This window comes from Moschus berezovskii, chromosome 1, assembly GCF_049115385.1.
Source record: "Moschus berezovskii isolate FMDL1 chromosome 1, NW_MosBer_1.0, whole genome shotgun sequence".
In the NCBI taxonomy this organism is placed as follows: Eukaryota; Metazoa; Chordata; class Mammalia; order Artiodactyla; family Moschidae; genus Moschus; species Moschus berezovskii.
In genome coordinates, this window is record NC_142460.1 from 34,566,508 (window position 1) to 34,587,963 (window position 21,456).

The window sequence follows — 21,456 nt, forward strand, 5'->3', positions numbered from 1 at the left end:
TAAATTGCACACTTAAAAAAAGAAAAATAACTTGTTCCTTCATTACCAAAAAAAGGCATTCTTATGAACAACTTAAAAGCACAAAAATGCTTAGAAGAGTTTCTTAAAATATTCTGGTGGAAGGAGGAGGGAAGAAGCACTTATTTATACTCTGTAGGTCTGAGTGTTTGTAGGAAATTCTCTTCTTGCAACATTTTGGGTAATTTTCTGAAGTGTTCGTGAGCCAAATTACTGATCTTCACGAAGATGAGTAATTATCCAAACAGAATGCTTCCTTGTGAATACTGCAAACACAATTAAAGCAGCACTAACGTAAATTATGCTCGAGCGTACCACCATGTTCCTTTTCTTCTTCAGTTGGTAAAGAAATTTTGAACATTGTCACGGAATGTATTATGGGTACTGTATTAGTTCTTACATCTTTAGAAAGCAGTTTCATTCAAGATACATCTGGCCTGATAAATAAACTAGTGGAAGACTAGCTGCTACATAGTATCACCTTAAGGCTTCAATCAGGCTCAGAGATGACCACTGTTAAGGAAAGCTGTCAGGGTTTGTGATGTTTGATTTGCCTCTCTAGTTTGGATCATAATTATGCCCACTGGGTGGGAAATGTGACAAAACATTGTTTTCTGACAGCACCTGGTGCACGGTTGGATGTTCGCTAACTGTTGAATGATAATCTACAGAAATCAATTTCATAATAGCCAAATAAGGCTTTATTCCACGGAATTATTATTTTTATCTTAGGAATTATTTTTTTAAAAATGCCAACTTAGCAAAGGATGGACTATGGCTTGAGACCATTCTGTTCTACATGAGAATGCCATGTGTCTCCAGAGTGCATTTTCTGTCTGTAATAAACAAGAAATAAGCAGTGAACTCTGAAATGAATGAAGAGCAAATAGATTAGGGAAAAGGCATGGTCCACATGCCATACTTTTTCGGTGTGTTCTCTGAAATGTCTGGCATGGATGTTCGAGAAGCAGATGCAACCCTTTAGGCAATCTGTGTGCCATGAGCTAGCCTCTGATAGCATGTTGACAATGAGAGTACATCAGCAGCATGCCCCAGGATCATTAAGACTTTATAGCTGCAAGGCTTTTCAGCAGAACTCATCTGAGGCCGTAGGCTTAAAACAGAAGCCCAGAGTATTAAGTGACATGCTGAGAGTCATGCATGTGACTTAGGCCTTTCTCACTATGCTGTGCTCTGCTGTGCTATGCTTAGTCGCTCAGGTGTGTCCCGGTCTTTGGGATCCTGTGGTCTGTAGCCAGCCCTCCAGTCTCCTCTGTCTATAGGGATTCTCCAGCAAGAATAATGGAGTGGGTTGCCATGCCCTCCTTCAAGGGATCTTCCCAACCCAGGGACAGAAGCCCAGGTCTCCCACATTGCAGGCTGTTTCTTTACCATCTGATCCACCAGGGAAGCCCACGAATACAGGAGTGGGTAGACAATCCCTTCTCCAGGGATTTCTGACACAGGAAGTGAAATGGGTCTCCTGCATTGCAGGCTGATTCTTTACCAACTGAGCTAACAGGGATGCCCTTTCACCATGCTGCCCTCTCTCAAACCAAAACGAACAAACATATTTCTGTCACTGGCATAAAAAGAAAGCTCTGTGCTTAAAATGATATTTTATACACAACTCTTATCTCTGTCCATATTTACATGTAGCTAGATAGGTGGAACCTCAAACAAATACTGCTCCACAACTCTTAAGGGTGGAAATTAATATAGTGATATTATTGGTCACTAGATCCTGTTCCATTATTTGTGAGAAAAGCTGGTATTTTGTTGTGACATCCATGCACCTGTCTTTTCAAATCCTTTGCTAGTTTGAACACTTGTTCAAAGCAATTTCTACCCTGCATTCTTCCCAGTGGGATTTTGATTGCCCATCCAAGACTCGTAATTGATTTGGTTCTTCAAACCCATTACTCTGATATATGAAATATCAGAATGATAGTAGCTTTGGGTCCGTCAACAGCTGCATTTCAGCACGTCTGTCTCTTGGCAATGGATTCAGAGTAGAGTAGTTTGATCTATACTATAAAAGCATTATGGTCAGTGAGTCTTTTTTTTTTTTCCAGTAAAACCGTGATGTAAATGAAATAATATAATTTTAAAACATTGGAGATCATACACACTGAAAATCTTTCCTTGTGTATTATTTGCTATGTATAATAAATCCTCTACAACTTGAGCTGATTGCTAGATTCTATGTAATACTTTGGAACAAAAAAATGAACATGATTTTATAGCTTGGAATCATATATAAGTATGATTTTTTAGAATTACATGGAGAAGCAGGTTTATGTACTTAGAAATAAAAAACGCCTTTCAGTTTACCACTCATTTGACTTATACAACTTTCTGGACCTTGCCATATGCCATTTGAAATAAAAATAGTTAGAATAATTAGCAATGCATATATTATTGCCTCTATCCTATATACATATTGTGTTATGCATATGCCATTACTTATTAATACCTGAAGGTTTATGAACTTAACAAACATTATTTTACCATTATTTTGCACTTTTTTCCCTTAAACAGAGAAAATGCATTGACAGAGTCTATATAAATATTCCTACTTCTACCCTGAAATATGTTTGCGTATGATAAAAAAGCAGTTAGTTTTTGGCTAAATAGAATTACAAAACATAAAAAAATAAACTAAAAATGCAAGGCAATATTATAATGACAGACAAATTACTAAATGTACTACAACTAAATATAGTGCATTTTAAATTCATAGATTCTTTTTTCAGAAAAGCAAAAAATAAGTGCCACATTTATGTCTATTTTTTTTTTTATTGGAGGCTAATTGCTGCTACTGCTGCTGCTGCTGCTAAGTCGCTTCAGTCGTGTCCGACTCTGTGCGACCCCAAAGACGGCAGCCAACCAGGCTCTGCCGTCCCTGGGATTCTCCAGGCAAGAACACTGGAGTAGGTTGCCATTTCCTCCTCCAATGTGTGAAAGTGAAAAGTGAAAGTGAAGTCGCTCAGTCGTGTCCAACTAGTAGCGACCCCATGGACTGCAGCCTACCAGGCTCCTCTGTCCATGCGATTTTCTAGGCAAGAGTACTGGAGTGGCTTGCCATTGCCTTCTCCAGGAGGCTAATTACTTTACAATATTATATCGGTAGGTTTTGCCATACATTGATATGAATCCGCCCCGGGTGTACATGTGTTCCCCTTCTTGAACCCCCCTCCCACCTCCCTCCTCCCCATATCCTCCCTCTGGGTCATCCCCGTGCACAATTAAGGACATTTGCCTTCTACCGGAATTGTGGTTTCTTGCTAATAGTAATGGAAATCTATTTGTGTATGCATGTGACTGTGAAGAAAGCTGATCGCCGAAGAATTGATGTTTTTGAACTGTGGTACTGGAGAAGACTCTTGAGAGTCCCTTGGACTGCAAGGAGATCCAACCAGTCCATTCTAGAGGAGATCAATCCTGGGTGTTCATTGGAACGACTGACGCTAAAACTGAAACTCCAATACTTTGGCCACCTCATGCGATGAGTTGACTCACTGGAAAAGACTCTGATGCTGGGAGGGATTGGGGACGGGAGGAGACGGAGAAGACAGAGAATGAGACGGCTGGATGGCATCACCAGCTCAATGGACATGAGTTGGAGTGAACTCCGGGAGTTGGTGATGGACAGGGAGGCCTGGCGTGCATGGGGTCGCAAAGAGTCGGACACGACTGAACGACTGAACTGAACTGAACTGAACTGAACTGATGCATGTTCCTGTCTCTCACGCCTGGACATGTGGGAAGTATTGTTAAGTTGGTATCTTTCATATGTCTTTGGTGATTCAGCATAGTAATCTAGAAGAACAGCATAACTTATTAATTAGTGATCCATGAAAGATGAATAAATTACATTTCCTTCCCTGAGATCCCTATGCTCTATATAACTTCCTTAGTCTAAAAAAATGCAAAAATTGAGTCCAGGTACATCATGTTGCTTACTACAATATCAGGCTTCAAATGAACGTGTGCAAATTAGAGATTAGAGTCTGCAGGTCTAACAGAGAAGTATTGTTTTGTTTTTTGTTTTTACCAGAAAAGGGTAAAACTTTTCGACCAGTTAGTCTTTCCAAAGCTCTCTCTTTTCAAATATCTCAGTACAATCTCCCTGTCAACTGGAGCATCTCAGACTTCCTCCTGATGCTAAAAAGAGCTCCTATCTGTTCATTACCTGCTGCTATTCCTAGAAAGAGATGGTGACTGGAGTCTTAGGAAGAGAAAGAACCAAAGGAGATATTCAACTCAAGTTTATTCTTCCCACTAGGAGATCTGGGGGCTTCCCTGGTGGCTCAGATGGTAAAGAATATGCCAGCAGTGCGGAAGGCCTAGGTTCGATCGCTGGGTCAGGAAGATCCCTCGGTGGAGGGAATGGCTACCAACTCCAGCATTCTTGCCTGGAGAATTCCATGGACGGAAGAGCCTGGCACATTACAGTTCATGGGGTCGCAAAGATGGACATAACTGAACAACTAACACATAGGAGACCTGAAGATGATTTTCTTACTAGTTGACCTAAGAAGCAAACACATTTATTGAGAGCACTTGTATTTTTTTCATAGATAACTATATATTCTCAAAGGAAGAAAATGTATTCTCCTTGTTTGTTTTCTTTGTTTTGTTTTATTTTAGCAGAGTTTCTTAAATGTACCTAAGAACTACAATACTGGCATTGTTTTACTAAGGAACTTTAGATTTCTGTCTTGACCAGGCATATTTTAATATTTTGCAGTAGTTGACACAAGTTCAGATTCTGGTTTATTTGGTCTTTTTTTTTTTTTTTAATTTTATTTATTTATTTTAAAATACTTTTTAAATGAGCGTGGGAAGGGTCAAGTTTTAATGTCCCGGTCCTCTGGGCCGGGCTGGCCAGCGCCCGGCCCGGTTCCTCGTGGCTCACTCAGGTGAAGGCCGGCCCGCCTCGTCGGGCCCTTCAGCCGCCGCGGTTCCATCATCCTCGGGTACCAGTTCTACGTCCAGCTCCAGCTGGCCCATGTAGAGGCCGACGGCGCAAGCCCGGAGCAGGCTGGCGGCCAGCACAGCCCCCACGCCCACGGCCGCGCCCCCCCACCGAGAGCTGCACTGGCCGCCACAGCGCCGCCAGGCCCAGCACGTAGGAGGCGCCGCCCCACACCATGCACAGGCCACCCAGCAGGAAGAAGCCGTAGGCGGCCTCCCGGCCCATGTAGCTCTGCATGAAGGAGATGACCCCGATGCCCGATGCCAGGAGGCCATTGCGGAACCACGAAAGGAAGGCTGTCTCATGCGCCTTCTGGAGGAGCCAGGCGTCTGCATGGTCCAGCTCAGACACGGGCGGCGGCGAAGCCCCAGCGCGGGGGCCGTGGCCAGGGGCAAAGGACCTCCTGGCACCCCCGCCCGGGGGCCTCGGAGGCGGCAGCAGTGCCCCCCCCCCCGCCCCCGGAAGCGGAGTCGGGCAAGGCGGGCAGCTTAAATTTTTTTTTTAAATTTTAAACTTCACCCACCTTGATGAGAAGACTTATGAATTATTTCTATTATATGAAATAGCTTTGCATACATTTACCTCTTTTAAAATGGCAATCAAGTAAGTTACCAAGGATCATGTGATATAGGTACAGGTGGCTCAAGGGTAAAGAACCTGCCAATTCAGGAGACAGGGGTTCAATCCCTGGGTCTGGAAGATCCCCTGGAGAAGAAAGTGGCAACCCACTCCAGTATTCTTGCCTGGAAAATCCCATAGACAGAGGCGCCTGGTGGGCTACAGTCCACGGGATTAGGAAGGAGTCGGACACAACTTAGAAACTAAACAAAAATGTGCTTATCTATAGAGTACATTGGAGGAGGGAATGGCAACCCATTCCAGTATTCTTGCCTGGAGAGTTCCATGGAGAGAGGAGGCTGGTGGGCTACGGTCCATGGGGTCACAAAGAGTTGGACGACTGAGTGATTAACACTCACACACATAGAGCATATGTCTTTATTAGGGGCTATAGTGCTGTGGGCGGAGAAGGCAATGGCAAGCCACTCCAGTACTCTTGCCTAGAAAATCCCATGGATGGAGCAGCCTGGTAGGCTGCAGTCCGTGGGGTCGCTAAGGGTCGGACAGGACTGAGCGACTTCACTTTCACTTTTCACTTTCCACTTTCACACATTGGAGAAGGAAATGGCAACCCACTCCAGTGTTCTTGCCTGGAGAATCCCAGGGACGGGGGAGCCTGGTGGGATTCCGTCTATGGGGTCACACAGAGTTGGACACGACTGAAGTGACAGCAGCAGCAGCAGCAGCAGCAGCAGTGCTTTGGGATCACTAGGCTGAGACCTGATTGGTCAATTCAGAGCAGAAGAGCAGGGTTTTCCTAAGTTACTGGGAGGTCTTATCTAAGAGGCACATTTGAAGAAGGCACTGGGAGGCAGGGGAGACGGTTGATCATGAAGACTGTTAAGGAATCATGTCTGTGTGCATGCTTAGTCACTCAGTTGTGTCGGACTCTTTATGACCTCATGGACTGTATCCTGCCAAGCTCCTCTGTTCATGGAATTCTCCAGGCAAGAATACAGGAGTGGGTTGCCAAGCCCTCCTCCAGGGGATCTTCCCAACCCAGGGACTGAACCCAGGTCCCCTGCATTGCAGGAAGATTCTTTACTGTCTGAGCCACCAAGGATGCCCAAGAATATTCGAGTGGGTAGCCGATCCCTTCTCCAGGGGATCTTCCTGACCCAGGAATCAAACCGAGGTCTCCCTTGTTGCAGGTGGATTTTTATCAGCAAAGCTATCAGGGAAGTCCATTAAAGAATCATAGCCGGAACTGAACTTTAGTTCTGACATCGCATTGTGGTCTATCTAGTATAGGTGCTAAGATGAGGGGTTAGTGTCAGTTTATGGTCACTGCAGGCTGCTTGGCTAAACAAAATTTATGACAAGGCAGAAGAACCGTGAAGTAGTTTGGCTAATCTCTAGACAGTCATCATCCGTTGTTTTCTTTTTATTTTTTTAATCTTTTCTTCTAATTACTTTCTATTCTGAAGTTGGATTATTATGAAAGCTAAACATAACCAGATTCTTACAAAATAATTCTATTTAATTGTAGGGAATTATATTTGTATCCAAAATATATATTTTGCCTTCTGAATATTTTATCCAACTTTGATTATTTACTTTTTTTTATTTTTTGATTATTTACTCTGCATGTGTAATAATCACATATGAGAATTATCAGTGATTAGTCTTATAATATATATTTTATGTATATAATTTACATAAATATTAGTAGTCTATATAAAGGTACACTTCCCAGGTGGCACAGTGGTAAAGAATCCACCTGCCAATGCAAGAGACTCAAGAGACGGGGTTCAATCCCTGGGTCAGGAAGATCCTCTGGAATAGGAAATAGCAACCCACTCCAGTATTCTGGCCTGGAGAATACAGTGAAGAGAGGAGCCTGGCAGGTTACAGTCCATGGATTTGCAAAGAATCAGACACAACTGAGTGACTGAGCATACACACACACATAAGGGTACATCATGTATATAAATATACAATCATGTAAATACATAAATTATATTAAGTATATATTTATAATTACATGCTGCATACATATGGAGCAGAAAGTCCTAAAACTGTATAACTGGTAAGTTAAGATAATAAACATTTCTTGAATATTAAATGTATGGGCATGTGTCTTTATGGAAACAGGGAAAGGAATGAAACAACATAGTGCACTAATAGGCAATTTACTAGGTAGATTTTTTTTAACTTTTTATTTTGTATTGGGGTATAGGCTCTGGGAGTTGGTGATGGACAGGGAGGCCTGGTGTGCTACAGTTCATAGGTTTGCAAGGAGTCGGACACAACTGAGCAACTGAACTGAACTGAACTGATAGCCAATTAACAATGCCATGACAGTTTCAGGTGAACAGCAAAGACTCAACCATGCATATATCCACTCTCCTCTAAATTCCCCTCCCATTCAGGCTGACACAAAACACTGAGTAGAGTTCCATGTGCTATACAGTGGGTCCTTGTTGGTTATCTGGGCATTTTTTAATTTTTAAAAATTAAAGATTGAGCAAAATATATTTCCATGTCTAAGATTTGGGATATCAAATCCTGTGGAAATGTTCATGACTGATCCTACAACATTAATATTAAAAAGTCAAGTAGGTTTAAAAGTACTCATTCGCATCAGAGAGCTTAAAGAAATAATAAAAATAAAACATTAGGATATAGATTGTCTTCCATGTAATTATAAGCTGTCACCTCTTACCTTTCTTAAATCATATGACAGACTTTTACAAAGTTTATAAAACTTGTGATTTTTTTAGTTTCCTGAAATTTTCTCTCCACTTAAATGAAGGCTTTTGAGGGGAAACAAACATGGTTAAACACAGTGTTCTTTTTGGATATATAGCTTTGATTTAATATTATTGATAGTGATACTAAAGAGCTCACCTATTAAATACAAATTTTAGCATCAACTCTTATCGATAAGAAACCAATTTTTACAGAGTCTAGAGATTTGAATGGCAAAAATTCAAAGGACTATTCCAAAATTACATTTGTCTTATCTTATTTCTAGCAAACAACAGTCTCTGGATATTAAATGTCTATCATAAGAATGCCTGTTTCCTTGTTCCAAATTAACTTAAAAGTCATGCTCACTTCTTATGGAAGGCTATGTAAAAATTTAAGTTATTGTTGCTATTTTATAGAAGTTTTTATTATAAAAGTTGATATTTTAAAATTGAATTTTTTTTTTCTGTCACGTTTAGTTACTGCAAAAGGGACTAGACAGACACCAGAGGGAGCTCAAGTTACCAAACCCTTTTCTCCGGAGCTAAGGTGACATCAGTTAGGGAATATGGAATCTACATGTACTGTCTGCTATATTTAAAATAGAAAACCAACACGGACCTACTGTATCGTTAGGGAATTCTGCTCAATATTATGTGGCAGACTGGATGCAAGGAGAGTTTGGGGTAGAATGGATACTTGTATATGTATGGCTCAGGCCCTTTGCTATGAAACTATGAAACCTGAAGCTATGACAACATTGTTAATTGCCTCTACTCCAATATAAAATAAAAAGTTAAAAATAAAAAGTGATATCATTTGTCATCCTATTTAGAAGCAGTAGAGTTAATATTCAGAGTCAACCCAACACACCTAAGAATAGAAGACAAAGCAAATAGCTTAACTTACTGAGGTTTACATAACAAATATAAACCACAATATAGACATTCACCATTCAATACTAAGAGTTGTTTTAAATTACCTTATTTCTAATAGAATGCAAAACAACAGGAGCAATTCTTAAACAACTTGGAATCTAGAGAGAGTGAAGGGTGAGGTGAGAGATAATGTAGAATCCTGTAGGATTTGAAGTTCAGTGTGGTTGGGATGCAAGGTCTATCACCGCCTGGTTGTAAGAACATACAAGTATGTTGTATTCATAGTCTGGCATTCTGCTTTATTATTTTGTAGGTGATGAAATTGCTCTCTAAGCTATTTTTAACTTCTGCCTCCTAACTTCTCAGATTTTATTTTTTCCCTAAAAACAGTGCATGTAAAAGGAACACTACCTAGCGCTAAGGCAATTCACCTTTTATCAGGGCCTTCAGGGATAACAAAATAGAGATTGCAATATTTCACTATACTCATAATTTAGTGGCACAGAGGCACTTTGGAACAAGCGTACCAGGCAAAAGACAAGAGGCACCTGTGTTTGGGTCGATGTGTGGTTATGGTTCAGATATCGGGAGCTACAGCCTTTGAACAACAAAAAAGAATTTATAAATTCCCTCTTACAGCTTCTTAAAACTGCTTATTGATTTCATGTTTTCAAAATAATTCTAATGTCACATCATATGAAAATAATATTCTATTTGTCGTGAATGTTTAATCCTCTCTGGCTTTGTTGTTTTTTATGTTTTTGTTTTGCTTTTTTTTTGGTATATTCTGTCAGAACAAATGGACAGTGTATTTCTTAATGGTGGAGAAAAAAGGAAAAAAAAACAAACAAACAAAACTCTGGCTTATTTACAGTTAATCCAGACATGAGACCCTGAGAATCTCTTTTGGAAATCAATATTCCAAGTTCCTAAGTTTTAATTACTACTGTTAAATCCTCACTTAAAAATTATTTTTCAAGTGATTTTTAAACTTAATACATTACTTGAATAGACCTTTCAAAAATCAATTTTGTAACATTTATAGTGCATATTTTGATTCTTTTCATTAATTCATTTCTCATTCTGGTCTTTCAACCCATGATAAAATGTATCTTAATTATTGAAAGCCCCCTTTTACCTCCACCATTTTCCCCTTGTAATGTGATTTCTTTCAATATTTTCCTCCTTAGCATCACTACTCTTCTCTTCCTTCTAAAATAACCTTCAATAACAAAAGGAATATATATACCAGCTATCACACTGAATATCACGTTAAACCCAAGTGGTCACAATCTCGGGAATATTTTCATTTGTCTAATGTGTTGTGCTAAGTCGCGTCTGTCGGGTCTGTCTCTTGGCAACTTTATGGACCGTAGCCCACCAGGCTTCTCTGTCCATAAGATTCTCCAGGGAAGAATACAGGAGTGGATTGCCAAGCCCTCCTCCAGGGGATCTTCCTGACCCTGGGATTGAACTCACTTCTCTTAACATCGCCTGCATTATTATGCAGGTTCTTTACCACTATCATCACCTGGGAAGCCCTCATTTCTCTAATCAGTTCACTCCAGTCGCTCAGTCATATCCAACTCTTTGTGACCCCATGGACTGAAGTACACCAGACTTCCCTGTCCATCACCAACTCCAGGAGTTTACTCAAACTCATGTCCATCAAGTCGGTGATGCCATCCAACCATCTTATCCTCTGTTGTCCCCTTCTCCTCCCACCTTCAATCTTTCCTAGCATCAGGGTCTTTTTCAGTGAGTTAGTTCTTCACATCAGGTAGCCAAAGTTTTGGAGTTTTAGCTTCAACATCAGTCCCTCCAATGAATATTCAGGACTAATTTCCTTTAGGATGGACTGGTTGGATCTCCTTGCTGTCCAAGGGACTCCCAAGAGTCTTCTCCAACACCACAGTTCAAAAGCATCAATTCTGTGGCGATCAGCTTTCTTTTTAGGCCAACTCTCACATCCATACATGACTACTGGAAAAACCATAGCCTTGACTAGATGGATCTTTGTTTGCAAAGTAATGTCTCTGCTTTTTAATATGCTGTCTAGGTTGGTCATAACTACTCTTCCAAGGAGTAAGCATCTTTTAATTTCATGGTTGCAGTCACTATGGCTGCAGTGATTTTGGAGCCCAAAAGAAAAATGGGAAGAGGAGATCTTTATATGTGAAGACATTACTCCTTGAATCTACATGATATTTTATTGTCGACAAATATTTGTCCTTTTGGAAGAAGCAATAGTTTATTAACAAAATTTGTACACTCACTATCAATATGTCTAGGATTTATAAAAAATGTGTATGCTCTTCTCAGAATTAGTCATTTGGGAAACATTTACATCTGTATTTTTAAAAAACAAAGAAAAATCAGCCTGACCCTTTTTTTTTGCTAACAAAATATGACACTATACAAATATTTTGCAGCTTTGTTAGGTTGATTGCAAGTGGCATGGCATTTATAAACAAAGGAGATCATCATGTATGCTGGCAACACTCACTCTTACCTATGTGATCTGGATCTCATTTCTTAGACCCTCTTATTCTCAGTTTCCCTGTTTTGTAAAATTGTAAAAATGTTATGTGTCTCATTAAAGTGTGGTCAGAATACAATGGGTCATCCATATGAATCACCTAGCATACTATATTTATTAGCAGCTCCCCGAATAAATTTGAGATATCTTTAAACTACTTTCCAAATGAATAACCTAAGTATATTGGAAGTAAGTTTACACTTTTGTAAGTTTTTCCTCTGGCATGTGATATTGAACTTTTACCAAGGAAGATGTTGGACAGATAGATGATAGGTAGGCAGACAATAGATACATAGATAATACATAGGTAAATAGGCTGGCAGAGGATAGGTTGATATTTACTAGCCAGATAGAGGCATTATATTTAAATTATATGCATTCAAGATATTATAATCAGTCAGAAAATTGTTTTACATATCTCTCTCCCACAAAAAAAAAAAAAAAAATCTCTTGCATAGTTTTGTTTTTCCTTGGTAATAAGGGAGGGCTTCCCAGGTGGCTCAGTGGTAAAGAATCCCCCTGGAATTCAGGGTTCAATCCCTGTGTTGGGAAGGTCCCCTGGAGGAGGGCATGGCAACCCAGTCCAGCATTCTTGCCTGGAGAATCCCATGGACAGAGGAGCCTGGTGGGACTGCAATCCGTAGGGTCACAAAGAGTCAGACACGACTCAAGGGAGCAGAGATGTCTTTGTAGCTAAATCCACTAGTGACATAGGTTTAGTGTTGACTTGAACCCTGAGTTTCTATTTAGTATCTGTAACTAGAGTCCACTTATCATAGCCCAGCCTCCACTGTCCTGGCTCATCTCACTCTCTGTCTCACGGACAAGAGTGTTGCCAGGATGCTGGAGTTTCTCTCCGTTATACTGAAGCTTTTGTTGTTAGGGGCGTTGTTCAGAAAAACAAAAACCCATAAGTGTCTCAAAAGAGCTTCTCTTTGTACTACACTCCCTTTGAGCAGGAAACAAAAGCCCTCATGTGGGACTTCAGACTCAGAATGAAGTCAGAATGACATACTAGGTCCTAGTCCTGCTTTGAGCTTATTAGTACAGGTCCCTCCCACATAACCAGTTTGACATCTGAATGTTCCTTTTCTGCTCAAAGCGCTTTCCCTCAAAATTCATCAGCATTTTCTGAAAACTTGTTTGGGATTTAAAAGTGCATCCATCAGTGGAATTCTCAAAATCATATGTCACAGAATTGATAAAAAGGATTACTCAATCCTGTTGGGATCTTAGTTTAATTTAAATACATAATCAATAAATTTGTCCTTTAAGCATCCAGAGTGTTGAAAATATAACCTAAATAAAAAAAAATCGTCATCTTTTAAAATGTGAGCTGAAAAAGAATCCTAGGCACATAGTGGGTATGCAATAAATACAGAAAAATCACTGATACTAGTTGTAATGCTGTGAAAAATCATACTTATTCACCATCACTCAGATACAAGAAAGCTGGAACAGAAAATGTATCTTTAATTTTTAAAATTTATTTAGCTTCCACTTATATTAACCATTGTACATACTTAGGAAAAGTTTCAAAGACTCAGACTCGTTTACATCAAGCTAGCAGTTAGCCAGTTAGCGTCTCCGTAATTTGAATGCGATTTTTGATAATACTCTATATTTTTTAAATTCTGTGGAAAAATTATTCGTACATTCCAACCATCTTTCAGAAGGTCTGACAAACTCGGAGTGAAGAGGCATCTCTCTGTCTTCATGACATTTGGGAGGTGCATTTGCTACAAACTGACGTAGAGACAGAGCATTCAATTACGCGGAGGGAGCTGGGTATCCAACTCCCTCTGCGTGGTCTGTGCTTGGGAGTCTCCTCAGCTCCTATTCTTCCATCATTCAGACAGAACAGGTGGTTTCCATGGGCAGCGAAACCCTGGGGGAAGCTAGACCAGTCAGGGACTGCTGATTCTATGAGCCACTGCAGTCCTCCACGACCTGAGCTTCTGTGTTTCCTCTCAGAATGAAAATTCCATAACTATTTACTCCCGAACTGGAGATGGACTGTCTTCCAAAAGATTCTCTTTTTTTTTTTTAATTTATTTTTTCCACCTTGGAAAAGTTCAGCCAGCTTCTTGTGTGTTGGTGAAAAAAAGCAACTCATTTGGATGCTATCATTAATCCTGAATTAACTGATATTTTAAGACTGTGAGTCATAATAGAATAAATAAATGGAATTTTTTCTCTTTAATTTCTTTTGTAGGTTTTACTATGCTTTCTAATATACCTGCATGGAATGGTTTGTCAAAAAAATAGCTAATTTGTCTAAACTAAGACCCGGTGTAGCCAAATAAATAAATAAATATTTATTTTTAAAAAATAAGCGAATTTATTCCCCCATGTAAAAGATAACATTTATTTTCAATTGTTTTAACTGATAAACACTTACTCCAAAATAGAATGTTCAGTAAAATCTTGTTTTTCAGAAGGTGTGGAGGGCAGCCAGAACATAGATAATCCAAGTGATGAATACTACTAATATCTTTATTTCTAATTAAATTTAGCTTTGAATTTACAATTTGAAGATATAGCCTAGTTTAATTTAGCCTTTATTTATTTATGCCTTATAAAATGAAGCTAGTTTTTTAAATAGTTGTTATAAGATTTCTAAACATTATGAAATTTTATGCCACATTTAATGTCTTAGACATATCAGTTCAGTTCAGTCACTCAGACATGTCCTACTCTTTGCAACCTGTGAATAGCAGCATGCCAGGCTTCCCTGTCCAAAACCAACTCCTGGTGCTTGTTCAAACTCATGTCTATCGAGTTGGTGGTGCCATCTAACTATCTCATGCTCTGTCGTCCCCTCTCCTCCTGCCTCAATCTTGCTCAGCATCAGGGTCTTCCCCAATGAGTCAGTTCTTTGCATCAAGTTGCCAAAATATTGGAGCGTCAACTTCAGCATCAGTCCTTCCAATGAATATTCACTGTTGATCTTCTTTAGGATTTACTGATTTGATCTCCTTACAGTCCAAGGAACTCTCAAGAGTCTTCTCCAACACCACAGTTCAAAAGCATCAATTCTTCAGCACTCAGCTTTCTTTATGGTCCAAGTCTCACATCCATATGTAACTACTGGAAAAACTGTAGCTTTGGCTATAGAGACCTTTGTTGGCAAAGTAATGTCATATATATATATATATATATATATATATGCATGTATTTATTTGCATCTTCCTGAAACATTTTCCAATAACATTACAACCTTTCTCAATCACTTTCTGTCCCTCCTACCCCAATAAAGAAAGCTTCACTCAATATGCCTCCCTATGTCTCCCTATGTCTCTAGTAGAAAAAAAAATACATATATATACACTCAAACCTAATAAAAAGAATGATGAAGGGGTTTCCCTGGTGGCTCAGTGGTGAAGAATCTACCTGCTAATGCAGGAGACTCAGGTTCAGTCCTTGACCTGGGAAGATCCCACATGCCTTGGAGCAATTAAGCCCGCCCACCACAACCATCAAGCCTGTGCTCTAGAGCTTGGGAGCTACAACTACTGAGCCCACCTACTGCAACTACTAAAGCCTGGGCTCCCTAGAGCCCATGCTCTGCAACAAGAAAAGCCACTGCGATAAGGTCACACACTGCCACAATCTAGATAGTAACAGGTTGTATACTACATATGTATTATTTTTAAACTATATATGCTTCATAATACTATATATAGGATATGTGCATTAGTACCTTGGTTATATAGTTGTCTAGTGGCTTTGACGCCAATACTTTGGCCATCTCATGTGAAGAGTTGACTCATTGGAAAAGATTCTGATGCTGGGAGGGATTGGTGGCAGGAGGAGAAGGGGACGACAGAGGATGAGATGGCTGGATGTTGATGGACATGAGTTTGGGTGAACTCTGGGAGTTGGTGAAGGACAGGGAGGCCTGGTGTGCTGCAATTCATGGGGTCACAAAGAGTCGGAGACGACTGAGTAACTGAACTGAAATGAGTGGCTTTGAAGGAAATTTGAAACCATATCAAATATTCATCCCCAGGTTCTCTCAGACATAGACATGTTTAGAATTATTAGCTAATGTTTAAAACTAAGTCCAAAATCTTCCAGTACTAGTGACTGAACCTAATACGTTTCCCATTGAAGTGATTTCCACCTTGAAATGATGGGCCTGAACATAAATACGCTACATCTCTGGGGCTTCCTCTGAGGTTTTTTCATCCTACAATCCAGTGTTTGAAACTGTTGATGAGTGGTCACTTGATATATCTGAGAAATGCATGTCTGAAAAATATATATATGTCACTAGGTTCAGTTCAGTTCAGTTCAGTTCAGTCGCTCAGTCGTGTCCTACTCTTTGCGACGCCATGAATCACAGCACGCCAGGCCTCCCTGTCCATCACCAACTCCCGGAGTTCACTCAAACTCATGTCCATCGAGTCAGTGATGCCATCCAGCCATCTCATTCTCTGTTGTCCCCGTCTCCTCCCACGCGCATTCCCTTCTAGCATTAGACTCTTTTCCAGTGAGTCAACTCGTCACTAGGTTAGAGAACATCAAAAATTGTGAAAAAAAATGTAAAGGATTGAGTTTAACAAAAATTGAGTTTGCCATCATTATCTTCATAAATACAATCCTGTGCCGATGAAGCAGTCCAAGCTTTAAATCTAAAATGGAGTTTATATATTTCTTAGAATAATTTCTCTGTCATTTCATGATTACAGTGTGTGTACTGAGAACTTTAATTTCTTCAGTTTACAAACAAACATGCAAATAATTATACATGTTTCTTAAATGTCTCCTTTTCATGGAAATAAGGAAAATTCAGTTTATATTTAAGCTGCACAGACTTTAGAAGAAAAAGTAATGTGGAACAGATTTAAGTATATAGAGACATAATCCTTGATGATAAGATTGAATTTTGGGGTAAACTAATAGCAAAACCAAGACTATTTTAAAAATTAAACTTTATCAAAAGAACATAGAAACTCATAGGACAAAAGTGAAGAGGATTTGTGGAAAAGAGAAAAGAGCATGTGGATTGCAAAAATAATGTAAAAATGAAAACATTTTATTTTTTAAGAATTAAGTATGTGGTATGAGTTACGGCTGCCATCTATAGACTAAGTCTGAAGAGCAACAGCATATAAGTAAACACATGGAAAAATCTTGAAATAAAGACTCAGACTGTGTTAAGAAGAGTTGAGATTCATTAAAATGTAAAAGTTGAAAACACAACAGAAAGTGCATTGGATAATGAAAATTTTAATGATAGAAATGAAATCATTTGCCAAGAAAGTCATCCAAGATGAAAGGGTTTTGCAAAAGTATATTTCTCCTTCCATGTGAGAAAGCCTTTGTGTGAGGTTCAGATGGTAAACAGGATTATAAATTGAAAGACTTAGGTTTTGTGATGCTTAAGTCTGCTTTCTAGAAATGTGCACCCAAAACTTATGGGAACCATGACATACCCTGAATTATACCTGTCAAAGATACAATATCACTCTGGGTACCAAATTTTATTCACTGTGACAGGTGTCTGTTTAGACCCTGGAGTCATCCTCTGGTCATTAACTTTGTGTAGATATCAGAGCTCCCATGCCTGTGGGATCTCAAGGACATATTATACTTTCATTCAGATCATCAGAGAGCTCAAAAATGCCATTGAAAATTAATCAGTGGTGACACCAGAGCACTTAATAATTTATTTTGAAAATGATTTCACTCTGGGTAACACAGTGTAACTTTATTCTACCCTTTGGCCAATAACTTGGGGGTTCTTCAATACATTAAAGGGAGAGGCTAAGGCAAGTGCCCTTCTGAAAAGGTTCTCTGCCTGAGAGTCGAGCAGGTCCCTATTCACATTGTAAAAACATGGAGGATGAGAACTGATCTGGGTGATTTGGGTTCAGGGAAGATTTCATGGCATGGAAAGGTTCACCTTTCCATCATTGGTTTGTCATGAAGAATTTATGCATTCAAACTCCATTTTAAAGAGACTGGAGGTGAAAGATTTCAGAAATTTGTCAATTCCATGTTCATAAAGGCTTAGTAGCAGTAAGAATTGATTAAACTATTTTGAGAGCCCCTTGTACTGCAAGGAGATCCAACCAGTTCATTCTAAAGGAGATCTATCATCCTGGGTGTTCATTGGAAGGACTGATGCTAAAGCTGAAACTGCAATACTTTGGCCACCTCATGTGACGAGTTGACTCACTGGAAAAGACTCTGATGCTGGGAAAGGTTGAGGGCGGGAGGAGAAGGGGACGACTGAGAATGAGATGGCTGGATGGCATCACCGACTCTGTGGACATGAGTTTGAGTGAACTCCAGGAGTTGGTGATAGACAGGGAGGCCTGGCGTGCTGTGATTCATGGGGTCGCAAAGAGTCGGACACGACTGAGCGACTGAACTGAACTGATGATATGTTTTGATTTATAAGAAACATTTCCGTTCCGTTCCATCGCTCAGTCGTGTCCGACTCTATGCCACCCCGTGGACTGTAGCCTACCAGGCTTCTCCGTCCATGGGATTCTCCAGGCAAGAATACTGGAGTGGGTTACCGTTTCCTTCTCCAGGGGATCTTCCCGACCCAGGGATTGAACCCGGGTCTCCCGCATTGGAGGCAGACGCTTTAACCTCTGAGCCACCAGGGAATTTTAACAATGTCTTTTTTCTTTTTCTAACAATGTCTTTTTGTTTTTAACTGCAGTGAATGCACTGCATATCTATGATGGCCAAATAACTGCCCAAGACTTTTGAATCTTAACTTTGTCAATCTTAACTATATCAACTATTCATATATGTATAACAGGGTGTTATCAAAAGAGAGATTAAGCACCATGCCCTTTTATAAGAGTGTTCAAAATGCCAACTTCCCCTTAAAGTGCCTGAAGCTGGCTAGATTTAGGAAACAAGTAATTGAAATAATACTTAATTTATGGAGATAAGGTTTTTTTTTTTAACTTAACTTTATGGTAGTTTCTGTGTTTTTATGTGGACTACTTATTCAATTGTTATAACAAATATTTAAAAGCAAGTACTGTTTTAATTTTCTTTTTACATATGAGGAATCTATGTCTTACAAGTATTGAATGATTTGCACAGAGTCACACAGATATTAAATTGTGGAAGCAAAATTCTATTGGACTGTATTTTTCACTACGATTCCATAGTGCATAATAATAAAATTAACAGACTATTTTCAGGACAAGTGAATGTCCATATTGGGCTCTCAGTCCAAGAATAAGATCGAGTAGTTTCATGTTAACTGAACATCAATTAGTGAAGTGATTATCCCCATTAATACAAAACTATTTGTACAATCTAAAGAAGTTGAAATTGTACATACACAATCTTTAGCTTTTCTTTTTCTCTTATAAACCAAGGATGTTAAACTTATGATAATGTGAATTGCTTTTAAGTCAAATCAAGCTTTTACAAGTCAGGAAATTAAAATTCATGAAGAAATTGTATTGTTGTTGTTTAGTCACTCAGTTGTGTCTAACTCTTTGCGACCCCCTTGACTGCACAACACTAGGCTTCCCTATCCTTCAACTCCCAGAGCTTGCTCAAATTCATGTCCATTGAGTTGGTGATGTCATCCAACCTCTCATCCTCTGTCATCCCCTTTTCCTCCTGCCTTTAATCTTGTCCAGCATCAGGGTCTTTTCTAATGAGTCACTTCTTGGCGTGAGGTGGCCAAAGTATTGGAGCTTCAACTTCAGCATCAAACTTTCTAGTGAAGATTCAGGATTCATTAAGATTTACTGGTTTGATCTCCGTGCAGTCCAAGGGACTCTCAAGAGTCTTGTTTAACATCACAGTTCAAAAGCATCAGTTCTTAGGCGCTCAGTGTTCTTTGTTGTCCAATGCTCACATCCATACTTGACTACTGGAAAAACCATAGCTTTAACTACATGGACCTTTGTCAGGAAAGTAATGTCTTTACTTTTTAATACACTGTCTAGATTTGTTGCAGATAAGTATTACATATATGAAGGCACAGATCTGAGGTCACCATTGACTTTCTCCCTACTGTCTTCTCACTCATTACGAACTCGTAACTCTGCACAGTTGCAGGCTGTGAACTTGGGCACCAGGACCCTAGAATCTCTCCAGATCTTCAAAGGTCTCTTGTTTGTAAAAGATAAAGTTCAGTGTTGCAACTGGATGCTTAAAGAGATGCCAGGATTAAAAATTGGGTGTTGGAATTGACATATACACCCTACTATATATAATCAATAAGAACCTACTGTATAGCACAGGGAATGCTACACAATAGTCTGTAATGACCTATATCAAAAAGAATCTTAATAGAAGGAGTGGCTATAGGTGTGTGTATGTGTTTATATATATATATATATATACACACATATATATATAAAACTGATTCACTTTGCTGTATACCTGAAGCTAACACAACATTGTAAATCAACTACATGCCTACAGTAAAAGAGAGAGACCTTAAGATTGAGTATGCTCTTAGCCACAGCTACACATAACCTCAAGTTTTGGATTTGCCTACAGTTCATATTGTCTTCCAGGTCTGGAGGAATGTGGTCTCAGATCTTGCTCCTTTGGCACCATTCTTTAAGACTCAAATGAAACTGCTTGAGACCAGCATTCTGTCTGCCCTCACCGACTTGATGGACATGAGTTTGAGCAAGCTCCGGGAGTTGGTGATGGACAGGGAAGCCTGGCGGGCTGCAGTCCATGCTGTCGCAAAGAGTCAGACACGACTGAGCAACTGAACTGAACTGAACTGAGACTAGCATTGATGAGTCCATTATCCTAGGCTGCACCAGGATCCATCATGATGCCCTATAAGCTAAGAGAATCACTTCCTCATGGCCCACCTCTTACTCAGTGAGGTCACAATAAGTTGCCATAGCTTATCATTTAGCAAACTCCTTGCTTGAAGATTTTCTGGAGTTGCATTGTTAGTCTGACCTCTCTTAATGAAAAAAATAAAATACAGTTAAAATGCTGGCTCATTAGTATCTGACTTGGACATAAAACAGGGTAAAATTTGATTTGTAATATATTAACAGCTGTTTTGACTAATACATATGTAGGTTAAGTTGGGAGTTATTATTATTACCAAGCATCACTATTCAATTCATAGAATAAAATTTATACTCCAAAGGACAATTATGCGGGGTTATACTTCTGAGTTATTTGATTCTTGTCTTCTATTCTCTTTGAGCTATTTTACAATAGTAACTTGCAATTAATTGATTAATATGAAAATTCCAGACTGATAGTTCAGTTTCTCCCACCATGTAGAAAAATCCAACTTTGCCCCCATGTATATATTTATTTGAATATTTCTGATATATAAATGTGTCTACCTTTTGTATTCTCTTTTGAATCAACGTAACATTTCCTGGGCCCTTCATAAAATAAGTTAAATAAAATTCTTAAAAACTATTCATTCTTATATAGTTTTCCTGAAATTATTCTGCCTTTTTCTGAAATTATCAGTTTTTTGCCACTTTAATTTTTTTAGATTGAAGGATAATTGCTTTACAGAATTTTGTGGTTTTCTGTCATACATCATCTTTTAACACAACTGACTGAAGGCCTCCTTTGCTGTTTAATAACCCATATAAGAGGGCTTCCCAGGTGGTGCTACTGGTAAAGATCCCACCTGCCAATGTAGGAGACACAAGAGATATGGGTTTGATCCTTGGGTCAGGAAGATCATTTGGAGGAGGGCAAGGCAATAGACTCCAGTATTCTTACCTGGAGAATCCCAT

At 39.3% G+C, this 21,456-nt stretch overlaps 1 pseudogene; it reads right to left on the reverse strand.

The window, feature by feature from the left end:
- Window positions 1-4,935: 4,935 nt before the first annotated feature.
- The window catches only part of LOC129549903 (transmembrane protein 160 pseudogene), a 79,353-nt pseudogene continuing 62,832 nt past the window's right edge, over window positions 4,936-21,456 (reverse strand).